The 16,583-nt window shown below is 37.4% G+C and overlaps 1 protein-coding gene across 2 annotated transcripts in view; it reads left to right on the top strand.

Moving 5' to 3' along the window:
• bahd1 (bromo adjacent homology domain containing 1) overlaps positions 1-16,583 on the top strand; it is a 32,469-nt gene that overhangs the window by 3,735 nt on the left and 12,151 nt on the right. Inside the window, exon 1 of one of the 2 annotated variants that reach the window (XM_079386820.1) lies at positions 14,984-15,138. The exons of the other annotated variant lie outside the window; for it this stretch is intronic. The gene's annotated coding sequence lies outside the window, so the exon portion shown is untranslated. Of the gene's footprint in view, positions 1-14,983; positions 15,139-16,583 lie in introns of those variants that run through there. 2 annotated transcript variants of the gene reach the window in all.

The following is a 16,583-nucleotide window of genomic DNA, read 5'->3' on the forward strand; positions in this document are numbered from 1 at the left end:
AATAGAGCACAGGTCTGCTGAATATAAAGTGACAGTAATCATGGTATTACGTAGATGGAAAGCTTGAAGCTGAAGCAAAAGAAACAAGTGCTATGACTAAAAATCAGGAAAGGTTTTATTCCCTGTTTAGGGCTTCGGGGTCCATTATATTTATTGTGGTCCTCAAGAGTATTACCTTCCTTGTAAATAGTTGGATTGGTATATAGTAAGCAATGTTTTAATGTTCTAATTTTTTAGAGTATTTAATGTAAATTATATTCCTCACTTAGTTTAACAGATTTATATGAGACTCTCATAAACTGCTGGATAGAGAATGTTTTCTTATGTTTTCACAAATAATGACTTATATTGGTTACAGGTGGAAAAACAGTTTTACACATATGGAAATGAATATAAAATCTCATGTTTTCTCTGGTCATTTCATAGATTGTCAAAAGAATTATTAGGGAGGCACTAATATTAAAACAATGAGAAAAGGCTGATATTTAAATTCTCTGCATTTTTGTATAAATAAATGTTAAAAGATCATTCATTTTATGTGCTGCATGTGAAATTAGGCATTACAATATAATGAGTATGAAAAATTTGTTCATTTTGAGATTTGCTTAAGTTACATTTAACAGTGTTATTAAATTATGACTATTTTGAAAGCTTAATTTCTAACCATTAAATTAATCTAGTTTAAGCATCCAGTATTGACAAAAACGGATAGATACAGATGTATCATAATTAAATATCAAACCGTTTTCAGATATAGAAATAGTTTTCTTTTGTGCTCCTATTATTTTCCTTGTCAAATGCTCTTAGTTCAGCTCAGTCTCTTGCTGAATCAATTCAGCTCATGTTTAACATGAATTATCACCTCTTGGGAAAAAGAAATCCATCAAACATGTATGGATGATTAGGATTTTTCACTGAGCAGATCATCAGTGATATCCCATTACAGACGGCAGCTTATGTGCAGCAAATTGACTTTTAGATTAATGGTCCATAACCTCTTTTACCAAATTTGTACAACATGGAGTATAACAGGGCCGCCTCGTCTCCACTCGTTGCACATCAAATCTAAAAATTTGACATGGAGAATTGGATTTAAAAAGACCACGTTGTAATGGTTACACAACGGCTTCACTGTATTGACATGCATTACAAGTGGAGATACAAGGTATGCGCTAGTTTATCTTTTAGAGCATTGATTATTTTGCTGATACAAACAAGATATAAAATAATACCCTCTATTGATTTAATAAAGTCGCTTTGCTGCTGATCTGCCAGCACTAATATAAATGTCTTCCAGCAGAACTAAGGGACAAAGATAGAATTTGAACCAAGCAAAGCCTCCAAATTTCTTTTTGGCAAAATTGGCAATTAGGGATGCACTATACAGTAGATATACTGGTATCATTATATACACTCTCCTCCAAAAGTATTGGGACAGTGAGGCCAATTCCTTTATTTTTGCTGTAGACTGAAAACATTTGGGTTTGACATCAAAAGATGAATATCAGACAAGAGATTTACATGCTGGCTTTTATTTCCAGGTATTTACATCTGGATCTGACACGTAGGGTTGTAACGATATACCGGTATGACGGTCTATCGCGGTTTGAACATGCACTGTTATCATACCGTAACCATTTGCATATCTACGGTTTAAAAAAAAATTATGAAATTTTTTTTTTTATAAATAATCTCACCCGCGCATATACAATTTATTTCGGCTGCTTCACTCTGCTGAAATGACAGAGACAGCGATTGTATCTAATCTCCATCCCCCGCCGAAAAAAAAGTTTAAATTTGCAGTATGGGAATACTTTGAATATTACAAAAAAAAAAACACGAACGTGGGGTTGTCCTTGAGGAGGAATCCAATTTGCAAAAAATGGACGCAAAAGCAGGCAATACATCCAACATGTTCGCGGACATCATCCCTCCGTGCAGATAAAAGTATGTCGCATTTAGAACAAGTTATAAGGCCGTATAATTTCCGTGATGCAGAGGGAATCCCGGTGCAGTCGTGAACATGGGATTTACAGCATAAGGTTGTCACTAAAACGCACAATCTGATGTAACGAGGTTGTCACTAAAACGCACAATCTGATGGATGGATAAATCAAAAGTAGATACGAGTGGCGCCGTTTTATCTACTACATACTGAAGTACGCATGCATGACACTAATGGTGTTTTCAGCGTCTACATAAACATGAACATCAGCAGAGCTGCTCTGAGAGAAAACCAGTTTTATTTGAGAAAAACCATTGTCAAATACACTAAACGCAAAGATCTGCTACAACCCGTCAAAATAAAAGTTCAATTTAACTTGAAGTCCTGACATGAATAAATTAGCATTGTACAATGTACTTAAGTTATGGCAACAATAATATTCTTTATAATAATTAATTTAAACATTATTTTTAAGGAATATCATGTTTGTCCATGTTTTAACTTAGAATACCTTTGTTGTGCAGCACTTTGCCAAAAACAAGTGTTACATTTTCATTTGAAAACATTTTAAAACATTAATTAAAATGTTACAAAGTGCGATATAGATATAAGGCTTATAGCTTTATTTTGTAATTGTTATTTTGTTTTTGTTTTTTTTCCTTAGAAAGGAGGCTTACTTTCATTAAAATTATTTAAAGTTTATTGCAATAAAGGATTTGTTCACTCGAATAACTTGTTCTTATTCTTTTAAGAGTCATTGTTACTGATAAGAATTATTGTTTAATATATACCGTGAAACCGTGATATTTTCTGAGACGATTATCATACCGTGAAAATCTCATACCGTTACAGCCCTACTGACACGCAACTTAGAAGATATTAGGTGCGTTCGACTTGAAGCACGGCTACAGACGGTGGTCAACGAGAGTAGCCGCTTGCAGTCAGGGGCGGAGTTGAAAACGGAGTCGTCTAGTCGGACACTTCGGGGCTCTCGTAGTTTGCTGCATCTACCTCAGTCATGGCAGATCACGTGGCGTTTGCTTGCTTTATTGCAGACGAACTGGAAGCTATAGAAATGCCGTTATTGTTGTATGAAATTGAGCACAATGAGCAACGAAAGTGAGTAAAGGTTCAATGTAATAAGTATTGTTTTTATATATCCAAAGGGACATGGGACCATACCCAACACCAGTGTGACTCGTTATTTCTAATACTAACCAATCAATGCAATTACACTTAACAATTTTCATTAGAAGTGATTCTTTTTTTATTACTATGTTGGTTTATGTTTTAATAAACCTTTAAGATGTATGTAATATTTTGAAAGGGTGTCATCACGACAGAAACAAGTTTTAAGTAAATAAACAGAACATATTGAAAATGTGACTTGTGCAGTATGATTCATTGTGTGTTTTTGCTACTGCAACTTAATAAAAATAATCTATGAAGATAATAATTGTATGTACTAAATGTGGTTTTCATTACAGATAAAAGAATTAGGATGTTACATATTTGTTTACTTATTTTACTATTTCTCCAGTTAGGTAAGCACATTTTAGTAAGACAAAACACCATGAACATTCATACGTGAACACCATAAACAGGCCTACGGATAAGCCCAATTTATTTGCCTTTCTATTATGATTTATACCAGCTTATGAAAGTGATCTGAATGTTGTATTAAGTTGACATCCAGCCAGAGTTGTTGGCAGTAATCACATGCAAGTGAAGATGGATGAACCCAGCAACTAGACAATTAGTATCAATCAGAATCCATGATGACCACATTATATTAAAAGTCTGTAAGATTGACATTTGATTTATTCCATAAAACAATGATTATCTAAATAGGTTATGCAGCTTAATACTGTAAAGGGTCTGTATGAAAAAGGTCCAAAATAAACCTATGCACAAAACCTATATAAACTAATTAACAAAAAAGTGATTGCAGTAAAAATAATTGTAATCTTTTAATAAACATGATTTACGAGATGAAGATGACATGAAAAGTTAATTTATTTTAATTTTTTTGAAAGTCCGTATATGAGCATTAGTGGGACTGAAGTTGTCAGAATAAACCCGAAATACACGTCCTTGTTGTCATGTGGTGAATTTGGCCAATCGTGAAACAGCTGTGTCGTCATCAGCGCTCCCGCAGTCGCTCTGGAGAAATTGCGCCGGCTGAGTCAGCCGGTTGCTCTCGAAACGCTATCGCGGTACTTTTTGATGCCACACGTGACAGTGACGTGTGGTCGGCGCCGGTTCAAGTCGGACTAAATTTCTAACCGGCATGCACTGCTTCAAGTCAGCCGCCGATCGGTCTGCTAAGTGCTGCATGAAGTCGAACGCACCTATTGTTTGAACCCACCCATTTTTCATGTGAGCAAAAGTTTTGGAGCATGTGACTGACAGGTGTATTTTGGTGCTCAGGTGTGTCCTATCACAATGATTATTCAAACAATAATTAGCACTGAATGTCTACACTCGGTTTCAGATTTGGGTTTTGCCTGTTCAAACTGCATTTATAGTTAAGAGGTGTAACCAACATGAAAACCAGAGAGCTGTCTATGGCTGAAAAACAAGCAGTTGTGAAGCTGAGAGAAGAAGGAAAATCAATCATAGCCATTGCACACACATTGACCATAGCCTTTTCAACCATTTGGAATGTCCTGAAGAAAGGAGCCACTGGTGTAATAAGTAACAGACATTGATCAGGTAGACCAAGGAAACAACTGCAGTTGATGACAGAAACATTGTGAGAGCTGTCAGGAAAGACCCTAAAATAACTAAGTGAAATGAGCAACAACCTCCAGAGGGCAGGAGTGAAGGCATCACAATCTACGGTTCGCAGAAGACGTCATGATCACAAGTACAGAGGCTACACCAGAAGATGCAAACCACTCATTAGCAAGAAGAATAGGCTGGAATTTGCCAAAAAGTACAGAGACGAGCCTCAAAAATTCTGGGACAAAGTTTTATGGACTGATGAGACAAAGATTAACCTTTACCAAAGTGACGGAAAGGCTAAAGTTTGGAGAAAGAAAGGATCTGCTCATGATTCCAAACATACAAGCTCATCTGTGAAACACAGTGGAGGTAATGTCATGGCTTGGGCTTGCATGGCTTCTTCTGGGACGGGCTCATTAATCTTCATTGATGATGTAACACATGATGGCAGCAGCAAAATGAACACAGAAGTCTACAGAAACATTTTGTCTGCCAATAAAGAAAGATGCAACCAAACTTATTGGGAGATCCTTCATCATGCAGCAAGATAATGACCCAAAACACACTGCCAAAACAACAAAGGAGTTCATCAGGGGCAAGAAGTGGAAGGTTTTAGACTGGCCAAGTCAATCTGCAGACTTAAACCCTATAGAGCATGCCTTTTACCTGCTAAAGAGGAGACTGAAGGGGGTAGCCCCCCCAAAACAAACAACAATTGATAGATGCTGCGCTGAAAGCCTGGAAAAGCATCACAAAAGAAGAATGCAAAAGTTTGGTGATGTCAATGGGTCACAGGCTTGATGCAGTTATTGAAAGCAAAGGATTTGCAACTAAATATTAAGTCTTTTTCACTTTAATCTATGTTAATTCTATCTGTTCCAATACTTTTGCTCACATGGAAAAATGGGTGGGTTCAAACAAAAGGTGCTATCTTCTAAGTTGTGTGTCAGATCCAGATGTAAATACCTGGAAATAAAAGCCAGCATGTAAATCTCTTGTCTGATATTCATCTTTTGATGGCAACCCCAAATGTTTTCAGTCTACAGCAAAAATAAAGGAATTGGCCTCACTGTCCCAATACTTTTGGAGGGGAGTGTATAATGAATTTTGTATGTTTGTCATGTTAATTTCTCCTTTTTATATTAAGGTTATCTTGAGTAAATCCCATAATAAATATTAATTTGTTATACTGTACATTATACTATTGTGATGAAATTCACTTTACTACTGTAGAACTTTAATATAGGTTTAATAGCCCAAATATATGTTGTATGTTGCTCCCTTTGACCATGAAATCTCAGACTTGTTGATAGTCTTCCCATCTTTTCCCATTTAAAAAGTTTATTTTTGCACTGAAAAATTATAATCTGACCAGATAAACCAGCTCTTCATGTTCCGTTTTAAATATTTGAATCATCTCCTTCCTCATGCATATTTAAGGATCCATTTCCAAACAGTGCTTTGAATTACTGCGTGTACCAAAATGTGTACCAAATGTCAGCTGACTAATCAGCGATGACTAATTGTTGTTTTCCCTTGACGGCAATGTCCTGAAAGCTGTTCCTGGAAGCCTATAGAGATGCAGTCTCTCACTGGTGACACTATATGAAACAAATGTGTCATTTTTATTAAGATAATTTAGGGTGAGATTGGGGTTATGTGAGTTACAGACTCATATGTCCCTTCTTTTTATCCCAGAAAACCCCAAAGGCAAGACATTCTTCAGGCTGCATCAAAAGTACTTTGATTACAGTATTTCTATTTGACTGAAGACACTATGGAATGTTCTTCATTACCTTGAGGACATGTGTCCCTGAGATTTCCAGCTTGCACATATGCTTGACGGGGAAGAGTCGTTTCATGTGGCTAATCTTAAACCCATCAGACACGACCTGGGCCCGTGCCAGAGTCACAGCTGCGAAATTTACTGGTGTGTTCGGGGAGAGAACGGGGGGTAAGAGTGGCCACCGAAACCAGATTCAGCTGTTGCGGGTTTGCAGCTGTGGTCAATGTGAAGGGGTTGAAGCTCTCCTGGTCTATTATCGCTGCTAAAATGTTTATGCTATAAGGACTGTAAAACCTGTTCATGAGCCACTCTAAAATCTTTCAGGCCAGACCTCAGGCTTTCCCCTGAAGCTTGTGAAGCACATGGTCTTCAGAATCACAGATGGCAACACCCAGCATGCGAGAACACAAGATTGAGCCTCTGTTGTTTGTGCTGGTCGTTACACAGCTGGAAACCCAGTCGAACTATTGTTGATTTTTCTCTCAGAATGCTGAAAGTATCTAAAGCTGTCAATTCTTTCACTGTAATCTTAACAAGATTTGTCACACGAGTGTATGAGGGGAAAAAAATATCCCTTGCGCTTTCCTGGGCACTTTGCCCTGCGTCTTTCATGCCTTTGACGACAGACTCTTTAACAACTAACAAGAGTTTGACTTCCTGTGTTCTGTCAGTTCAGTGGCAACAAACTCTCATGTGAGAGTCTGAACTAACACCAGCAAACAAATGAACATGTTCTGTACATCCAGAATCACTTTACTCTTGCTTTAGATGTTTTAAAAGATCTGTAACACTCTTTTCAGACTATAGGGTGTAACTGCACATAACCATTTGTGTTCAACTTGACAGCAACTTTAAATTAAACTAAATTTAAACTAATGCACCTTGAATTAATTGTTGAAATGGGTTTCCTTAAATGAATAGTCCACCCCAAAATAAAAATTGTTGTCATTTACTCACCCTCATGTCATTTTAAACCTTTATGACTTTCTTTATTTTGCAGAACATAGAAGAAATTTTGAAGAATGTTGATAGCTGATCTGTTTTGATTATCATTGGCTTCCATTGTATGAATAAAAAAATACAGAGAACAGCTTACTCTGAGCTTTAAGGCCCTGTCCACATGAACACGGTTATTTTAAAAACCGCAGCTTTTTCTATGCGGTTTGGCCTTTTGTCCACACGCAAACGTTGCACCAGGTCACTGAAACTGAACATTTTTGAAAACTCCTGCCAGGGTGAAGATTTTCAAAATCTCTGGTTACAGTGTTTTCATGTAAACGGCGAAACCCGAAGATTTTGGCTTGTGCCCTCAGAGCATGCATTGTTATCTCCGCCTACTGGAAACTTTTTCAGGCTTCTGATTGGCCAACATGGCTTTACGGTTGAGACTATATCGCCACCTGTTGGATTGGCATGCTCTTGACAGCGCTTCATAGCATGCGTTTGTGTTTTCATGTGGACGGAGATTTTTTTTTTTAAACGGAAGAAGGAAAAACTGTTTATAAAAATACCCATGTACATGTGGACATGGCATTAATTTGAGGGTATTGTCATCATAATTGGAGGTTAGGGAATTACAGCTCTTTAATATGTACCTCCCCCCTTTTTCAAGGGACCATAAGTAATTGGACAATTGACTCAAAAGCTGTTTGATGGACAGGTGTGGGGTATTCTTTAGTTATTTAGGTCTGGAGTTGATTCTAAGTGTGCCATTTGCAGTTGGAAGCTGTTGCTGTGAACCCACATCATGCAGTTAAGGAGCTCTCCATACAACTGAAACAAACAATTATTAGGCTTCAAAAACAAAACAAATCCATCAGAGAGATAGCAGGAACATTAGGATTGGCCAAATCAACAGTTTGGTACATTCTGAGAACAAAAAGAATGCACTAGTAAGCTCAGCAACATAAAAAGGCCTGGACGTCCACAGAGGACAACAGTGGTGGGTGATCGGAGGATCCTCTTCATGGTAAACAAAAACCCTTTCACAACATTCAGCCAAGTGAAGAACACTCTCCAGGAGGTAGGCCTGTCACTGTCAAATGTCTACAATCAAGAAGACTTCACAAGAGCAAATACAGGGTTCACCACAAGGTGCAAACAAGGTCAGATTAGACTTTGACAAAAAACATCTAAAAAAAGCCAGACCACTTCTGGAAAAGCAGTCTTTGGATGGCTGCAATTAAGATCAACCTGTACCAGAATAACAGGAAGAAAAAAGTATGAAGAAGGCTTGGAACAGCTCCTGATCCAAAGCATTCAACATCATCTGTGAAACATGGTGGAGCAGTGTGATGGCATGAGTGTGCATGGCTTCCAGTGGCACTGGGTTACTGGTGTTTAGTGATGTGACGGAAGACAAAAGCAGCCAGATGAATTCTGAAGTGTATAGGGATATACTGTCTGCCCAGATTCAGCCAAATGCAGCAAAATTGATTGGGCGGTGGTTAATAGTACAAATGGACGATGACCCAAAACGTACAGCAAAAGCAACCCAGGGGTTTTTGAAGGTAAAAAGTGGAATATTCCTCAATGGCCACGTCAGTCTCCTGATTTCAACCCGACTGAGCATGCATTTCACTTGCTGAAGAAAAAACTAGAGGCAGAAAGACCCACAAACAAACAACAACTGAAGTCAGCTACACTAAAGGCCTGGCAAAGCATCACAAAGAAGCAAACCCAGTTCCAAGGCAGTCATTGCCTGCAACGTTTTCACAAAATATTCAAAATGAACACTTTCTGATTATATTTATTTGTCCAATTACATTTGAGCCCCTGAAAATGTGGGGACTGTGTAAAAAAAAATAAAAATAAAAAATGGTTGTAATTCCTAAGCATTTTGTGTTGTATTTTTGTTCAACCCCTTGAATTAAAGCATAACATCTGCACTTCAATTTCATCTTGATTTGTTTCATTTTTAATTCTGTTCTGGTGGCATACAGAGCCAAAATTATAAAAAATTGTGTCCGTGTCCAAATATATATGGACCTAACTGTAATTCTGAAATTCGAAACAAAAACAGAATGGTCACTTAGTGCTGTGAAACTATACTACAGAAAACCTATCAAAACCAAACAGAAATGGCAGACAAGCTGAATGAGATGCAGATTCACTCTCTGCCAGCAGGTGGCGCTTATGGAACAGCAATAATTTAGTGTTTCCTTGGTTACTGCTGCAAATCAGCCCTGTGCTTATGAACACTACAAAAATAGGCTACATTATACAAAAAGAAAATACCATCAAAACCAGGGGTGTCAAACTCAGTTGCTGGAGGGCCATAGCCCTGCAGAGTTTTGTTCAACCCTGCTCCAACATTGCATACTATGCGGTTTTCAGTTAAGCCTGAAGGACTTGATTAGTTGGATCAGGTGTTTAATTAGGGTTTGACACACCTGAAAACTTTTCTAAAGACAGTCAGTTCCCCTCAGAGATACATTCATATAAACTCCTACCCCCAATTGTATTGTGATTAATTTAACATGTCAACCGTTTTGAATCATCACATTTTAATCGATTTTCAACCGGCTAACAGTGCATTACATTCCTACATCAGAGTAATACACATGACACTAAAATAGTGTGGTAAACTTTAAATAACATGAAACGCCCTAATGTACGTTACTGATTTTCATTTTAAATTAAATGGTAATAATTTTACTTGCAAAACCCATCAGTTTGACACTATATTGTACTATGAAATTACATATAATTCAAAGTTACATTATTATTTAGTGTTTTTCATAAGGTTTAAAGTGACTTATTACAAACCTTTATAAAGTATAGCAGCAGCGGGATGTTTTTAATTCGGAGAGCCAAACTAATATTAAAGCTTGATTATTTTTCACATCAGTAATGAATTAAGGGTAGTTGAAGCGCTAGATGGCATCCCTTTATTAGCACCCATCTTCATCTTTCTCATTTGAGTGTGATTTATATATTTATATGAAGATTGGATTTTATTTGATATTATTGATCTTTACATCAAGTCTTTGTCTTATGAAGCCATTCTTTCTATTTGTGTTCCTTTTGTTCAGTTTGCCTTCATGCCGATTCACATACACAGATGTCACATTATGAAGCTTGTTATTAGGATGTTTGTAAATGATAAATGTCAACTATCAAGTCAAATCTTGTTTGCCAGAACAACCTCTATACAACCTGTAAGTGTATCTTGTATATATTCAAGCACTTTGACTGTAGAACAACTGCACAGGTAGCATTAAAGTGAAGAAAAAGCTCAGTGTTTCAAAATGCAACCAGTATGTTCTGTCCCACGTGCGTTCGAGAGATGCTCTGTTGTTTTATTGGTTTGTTGATTAAACATCAGTTTGAAATCTGCAGTAATGAACAGTGATGATGATAATTAGCTAAAAAGTAAACAAAACAAAATGGAATTGTCTTTGAAAAAGGCTTTTGTCATTAGCAGGAGATCCACCAGCAACCGTAACCAGGTAGCAAAGCTTGAAAGCTTAGCCTTTCTTCTGGTTTAATAAATTAATCTGAAAGTGCCTTTCTCTATAGTAATTGTTGTTATCAGCAGGATTGGTTTTGGCTTTATTGATCAATCTCTAATGGAGAATTAAACCTTTTTTTAAATTTCGATTTCTCTTTTCTAATTGTACGTTTCTTTTGAAAAAAAATATTTTCTACTGCATGCATAAAAATGGCCTATAAAACTTCTATAAAATCACTGCTAAAGTGCAAATAAATGTTTTGTTGCTTTTGTTCTGGAATGTTGTCTGACAGTTCATGACAGTTCAATTTATTCTACGAGTACCACTATACAGCATATAGCGATTATAGTATACTTACAAATCTTGCATTTAATGGGAAGCTGTCAGAGAGGAGCAATTTTAGGAGACAATTTATCTGAAAGCTCCACTGTAGTGCACTGAAATGGAGTAAAGTGATCACTCTGAGTCACTAAACTGGCAGAAGGTCGCGCGGTGGACAGTGAACTCTTGGACAATGTGTTAGTGTCAGTATCAGACTGTGCCGCTCTTGGTGTGATGACGCAGTGGGTTAACATTAACGCTTTTTCAGCCCCTTCTCTGTGAATTCTCTGCTTTTCAAATGCCAGTGTGCAAATGAACCCATGGCACCAGTGTGCTCGAGGCCACCTGAACTGATAAAGCTTCATTTTCGGTTTCTTTTGAGTATTTTTGTAGCCTAGTTATCATAACAGCTGATGTGCAATTCCTATCATTTGAAAACAAGGATAATAGTGTCGGTTAGTTGTTTTGATAGGCAGATGTACAAAAAGTACATTATATTCAAGGAAAAGCCAATAATGCATAAAGCAATAGTTCACCCCAAAGTGAAAATTTGCTGAAAGTTTACTCAGCCTCAGGCCATCCATGTACATTAGTTTGTTCCTTCATCAGAACAGATCTTGAGAAATTTAGCAATAAATCACTTGTTCATCAATGGATCCTCTGTGAATGAGTGCCACCATAATGAGAGTCCAAACAGCTGATTAAAAACATCATAGTAATCCACATGACTCCAGTCCAACAATTAATGCCTTTTGACATGAAAAGCTATGTGTTTGTAATAAATAAAACCATCATTAAGATGTTTTAACCAGCCAAAATCCATAATAATGCTTCCTCCAGTGAAGAAGTTCACCCCTGTTGTCCTCTCACATCAAATTCTAAAGACATATTTGTTTACAACGCTTTTGGACTGTTTTTGCTTGAAATGGTGCTTGATCTGTGCATATTTCACTCCAAATTCAGACAGAATGACTGTTTTCACTGGAGAAATTATTTGCATGATGAATTTGATTATTACACATCTATTCACTCTACACTCTTAAAAATAAAGATGCTTAAAATGTTCTTCACAGCGATGCCATAGAAGAACCATTTTTGGTTCCACAAAGAACCATTCAGTCAAAGAACCTTTTTTGAAACAAAAAGGTTCTTCAGATGTTAAAGGTCCTTTATGGAACCATTTAAACAAAAAGGTTCTTCTATGGCATCGTGAAGCACCTTTATTTTTAAGAGTGTACAAGATGTTAATTGATGACTTGAGGATGAGTAGCCTAATTTTTCAGCAAATTGTAAATTTTGGGTGAACTATTGGTTTGTTTTGTGATGTAGCACAGTTATCTACACTCCTGCATATAAAAGGGTACTAAAACAAATGAATTTTCTCTTTACCAGTTTTCTCTACTAATAGGCAGAACGTTATTGATCTCCATAGGGAAATTCAAATGAGTAATGTCCCTGTTTTTGGCATCGACATACAGACAACCAAGTTTTAATCCTAGTCCTTTGCTTAGCCATCTGATCTATCAAAGAGAGTAAACATATGTTAAATGAGGCTGAATTATGTGAGTTAAATAGCCAATTTCAAATGTTTTCTTTTTCTTGTTAAAACAGCATGAAAACACATTTCAAGTAGTTTAAGATAATCATGAGAAGGCCAAGCTGAAGGCTGATCTGCTGGAAAAACATCTTTACTTTGAGGTTTATACCATGAGCTTTTGTCAGTGTAAAATGAGCTTAGCTTGCAGTGGTAATTGTTACGTCTATTCATTAGTTTTTTCGTTAGTGTTCTATCATTTTAAAAGTCAAATGGAAATTTGAGATGACAACAGACATTTGCTTTGCTTTTATCATGATTGGTTCATAAAGCAGAAAATCACCGTTTCGTTTTGTAAAGCTTTTTCGGCTCAAGATACTAATGGACTTGATAGAAGGGTTTTGTATTTCCACCCACTTTATTGCTAAGATTTATGCCATATAGGCTGTGTTTGCTATCCTGCCACACACAATGTGCTTTAAAGGCTCCCTGATTAAAACTGTAATCAACAGGATGGCAGTCATTTTAGGGATCATTCATTAAACATCTCTATTTGATACTCACTCTTTTCTGAGACTCTGCTGCCTCAGAGGAAGAATCTTTGAGCATTAGATCCTAGTTAATGTTTCTTTGTGTGTGTTAAGATCTGGCCTCCAGCAAGTTTTGTGAACATTTGTAAGTGCTTATCCATTTGATCTGTTGAGCTTATTGTCTAAGTATGCAAATTCCATTCATTTTTCCTAAATTAAATATTTTCTACTTCCGAATAGTATTAAATCCATCGATTTATGTTAAAAGAATGTAGGCATTCCTTTCAGATTAGCCTTTGAAGGACCTTGAAGCTTTTGTCCTCTTATTTCTGTTGCAATATTGTTGGCTATCATATCATTTATGGATTTCTCAAAGCACTGTCAAGTGTATCACTTGGCTTCACAAACCAACACCCAGGTGTGTTTTTAACTAAATGTTACCTCTGTGGGTATTTTATTCACATTTCTCTAAGACATCATATCTTCATCACAGTCACACTTTTGGCTTTAGCTATCTTAAAGGTGCCATTACTTGTTCAGTGTAAAGATGCAATGTCTGATAAAGGCCAGACTAAATTAGACCTGCTTTGACCCACTGCAGCCCCTAATATGAAAAGAATGCAGTTGTAATTGCTGTGTGAATGCATTCATACCATCTCTGAACAGCAATAAATAATCTGTGGAAATGCATCTCAGAAGCGCTTCTGTATTACCTTTGCTGTGTAAATTTGGCATTAGAAAACCAGTAGTTTAATGAGGAGATGCTGCAGCTGTAAAACTTGATATAAATCCCATCGATTTACAGTGCGGTACTCAACTACTTTCCTCTATTGCTCTTAAAATCATTGAACAAACTATATTTTCAGAAGTATAAGCAACACTTTTTTTTTAAAGAAAAAACTGAAATCCCATAGCTATATAAATCTGACTTCATAATGCAGTTTGCAAATGAAAGGCATTTAATTCTCAAACATCCGTGAGGGCGAGAGTTTAAGAACATGACTCTGTAATATTTATACTAGGGACGATAAATCATTATTCAGTTGAAACAGTGCTTTTAAACCCCACACTATAGGATGACTTGCACTTCTTTTTCATTGTGATTTATGAACGTTCATATAAGTCGTAGGTATACATGTTTTTACATGCATCTCACATTAAAGAGACAAAGACCTAAGCATGACAAGCATTCTATAATGAGAACCTCAAAAAACAAACAAAAAAACCCCAACCAGTTGTTTGAATTCGATTTGAATAAGGGAAGTAGGGCTTGCTCCAGAGAGGATTGGGAGTTCAATATGACTATATGTGAGCAATAACATGACTTTTTAAAATAAAACTCGTGCCTAGACAGCTCTGATAACCTCATGCAAACTTTTATCCCTTGGCAATTATTTGATTGTCTAGTTTCTGAGTATTGCTGGTGATCAGATAGTCCAAGGCAGTCCATTATGTAATAGCTGTTGATCCAAGGCACTTGCTCACTGCATGCGATCAAGCATTGACCAACAGTGAGTTTTACGGAGCGGTGGGATCTAAACCTCATCCGATGCCTGTCATTTTTGCATTTTTCTTCACTCAGCTACCTGAGTGATGCCAACGAGACCTCGTCCCAGCACAGCGGCGGCTTCACGAATGCAGCGCATGAATATTATCTCGAGCAGCATGCTACTTCGGAAGTAGGTCACCCATTAAACGTGTCTTGTCAGCTGTGTGTGCTCCCCTCGTTTCATTTCACTGTTGAACATCGATATTATTGTAATAGCTCAACAACAGGACCCTCGTCGCTCGCGGAATGTGATTATTTGATCGGGAACACAGCGGAGTGAGTGGATGGCGAGGTAAATGAAGGATTACTAATGTTTTATCTTGGTTATGCGCTGTTCTCTCGCGCTTGCCGTGTCGCGTTCGCTCTCGGTGGGGAAATAGCCTGAAACAAGACATGATCCGCAATCATTGCTGTATACATTCTGTTTGAGAGGCGCTTTTTAGTTGGACTTGCGAAACTGTTCTTTCGTCGTGCTCAGGATACCATCGAGAAGCTCGGAAATTTCGGCAGGGACCGACCGAGCGCTTTCCGCTTCGGCGTTTGAGTCGCACGTTTGGCCGTTTAGTGTCATTTTCAGCGCTGACATTAATTGCTCGGGCTTGAGTTGACCGTGCTGGTTCGGTTTAGCAGTTGGGGGGTATGCGGTGGCAGAAACCGTAGGATGTGAAGCGAACAGCGCTGTTTTTTTTAGTGTGTGTGATACGCCCTATGAGCCATGCAAGCTCCTCTCATCATCATACACCTCCAGCACGCGCTTGCAGCCTTTATCCCGGATTACTTTAATCGCGCTGTACATTTAACTCAGATGTGTTTCCTTCTTTCTTTTTTCAGCTCTTTTTTAGTCCACACCTTCCCGTTCTCCATATCTGCAGTGTAGGAGGAAAAAAAGAACAACATCTATTTGTGTACAGTGAGTGAGGGGTAAATTCCCAATTGCGCGAAGGAAAAATCAACTTCTTTAGTCTCTAAACGCCAGATGTCACGTTAAACCGCATTCCCATCTATTAAAGCGCAGACTGGACGCATTTTCCCTAACGTTTTCGTTTTACGCCCGAAACGCCAGATGGCTACCCGGTTATTTGCCAGAAAGTCATGGGCTGAGACCTCAACCCGAAAAAACACCCGGAATGGTGGTAAATTACGGGCAGCAGTCCATTTCCCTTCACCCTTCCTGAAACTAGAAAGGCAACTTCTAATTTTCCACAATATGGTGCCAACAATTCATCCTCCAGCTACCTTTCATTGGAGAGTTTGTGTTGTCACTCAATTGGACATGACCAGCAGTTAGTCTGTTATTTTATGAGCCCCACATCCCTCCAGATCAATAACTTGTGACATTCACAGAATTACAGACTGTTGATTTAGTTTTTAGTGGCACTTTGAAAGTTTATTTAAAGCTTTTCACATTTGTGAACTCGCACTGTAGGATTAATTTGCAGTAATGGTCTTTATACGAGCAATGGAAGAGAAGTAATAGGCTTTCACCAAAGAATTGTATTTTATGGGTGTGTGAAAAGTTTTATTTCTGGGCTAATTTTGAGTCTTGGTAAATTAGAGATTTTAGAGGGTTTTTTTTTCTATATTGTAACCATTGGAAATCCAACATTTATTATTTTTATTTTTTTATGCACGTTTTTGATTACCATAATCATAAACAATAAAATGAATATCGGCCGCTGCTGTAACATTTTAAGTTTGGTTATTTTATTTTTAGTATAAGGGTCAATCTATTTGGTG

The sequence above is a fragment of the Barbus barbus genome (assembly GCF_936440315.1).
Source record: "Barbus barbus genome assembly, chromosome: 30".
Lineage (NCBI taxonomy): Eukaryota > Metazoa > Chordata > Actinopteri > Cypriniformes > Cyprinidae > Barbus > Barbus barbus.